We start from the raw sequence: 1,262 nt of genomic DNA, 5'->3' as shown, positions 1-1,262 counted from the left end.
CAGCCCTTTGCCCTCGCATGACAGCTGGGAGGGAGCCGTGGCCCCCTGCGCCCACCCCCGGCACCTGGGTGGGAGCCAGCGTCGCCCAGGGCTTGCCCCCCCCAGCTCGCCCCAGCGCCGGCAGCACCGCGGCGGTTGCCCGGCCAAAGGGGGCAGAAGGTGACCCGGCGCCCGAGTCTGAGACCCCGACAGCCCCGTGTCGCTGTCACATCATGCCTGGCAGTGCCCTGCGGGATGGGGACACCGTGGGGGTCTCCCCTCCTGGCGGCCCCTGCGTGGCAGGGTCTGTCCTGGGGCTGGGCAAGCGGGGGTGCCCGTCCGGGGGTGCCCACCCAGGGGGGCCATCTGGGAGTGCTCACCTAGGTGTGCTTATCTAGGGGTGCCCACACAGGGGTCCCCGTCCAGGGGTGCCCACCCAGGGTGGCGAGCCAGGGGTGCTCATCTAGGGGCGTCCATCCAGGGTGTCAATCTAGGGGTGTCCATCTAGGGGTGCCAATCTAGGGGTGTCCATCCAGGGTTTCCATCCAAGGGTGTCCATCTAGGGGTGCCCATCCAGGGGTGTCCATCCAGGGTGCCCATCTAGGGGTGCTCACCCAGGGGTGGCCATCTGAGGTGCCCATCCAGGGGTGCCCATCTCAAGGTGTTCATCCCAGAGTGCTCTTCCAAGGGTGCTGGTCCAGGGATCCCCATCCACAGGTGCCCATCCAGGGGTGCCCATCTATTGGTGCCCATCTAAGTGTGCTCACTAATGGTGGCCATCTGGGTCTCCATTCAGAGGTGCCCATCTAGGGGTGTTCATTCAAGGGGTGCCCAGCTAGGGGTGTCCAGCTAGGGCTGCTCACCTAGGGATGCCCACCCCAAGATGTTCAGCCCAGAGTGGTCTTCCAAGGGTGCTGGTCCAGGGATGCCCATTCAGGGGTGCCCATCTAGGGATGCCCATCTAGAGGTGCTCATTCAAGGGTGCTTATTGAGGGATACCCATCCTTAGGTGTTCCTGTTGGAGTGCTCTTCCAAGGGTGCTGGTCCAGGGATGCCCATTCAGGGATGCTCATTCAGGGGTGCTCATCTCAGGATGCCCTTCCTAAGGGGTTCATGCCAGGGATGCTCACCCAAGGGTGCCCATCCACGGGCCCCTGGGCAGCACACCCACCCAGTGATGCCCATGGACGGGGTTTCCCCCCCCGGGGTCACCCACTCAGGGTTGCCCGAGGTTGCCGTCGAGGTCCCGGTGGGGCGGCGGGAGGAGCCGGGCTCGGTCACCT

This window comes from Charadrius vociferus, unplaced genomic scaffold, assembly GCF_000708025.1.
Source record: "Charadrius vociferus isolate BGI_N301 unplaced genomic scaffold, ASM70802v2 scaffold564, whole genome shotgun sequence".
Taxonomy (NCBI): Eukaryota; Metazoa; Chordata; class Aves; order Charadriiformes; family Charadriidae; genus Charadrius; species Charadrius vociferus.
This window is presented reverse-complemented; position numbering follows the sequence as displayed.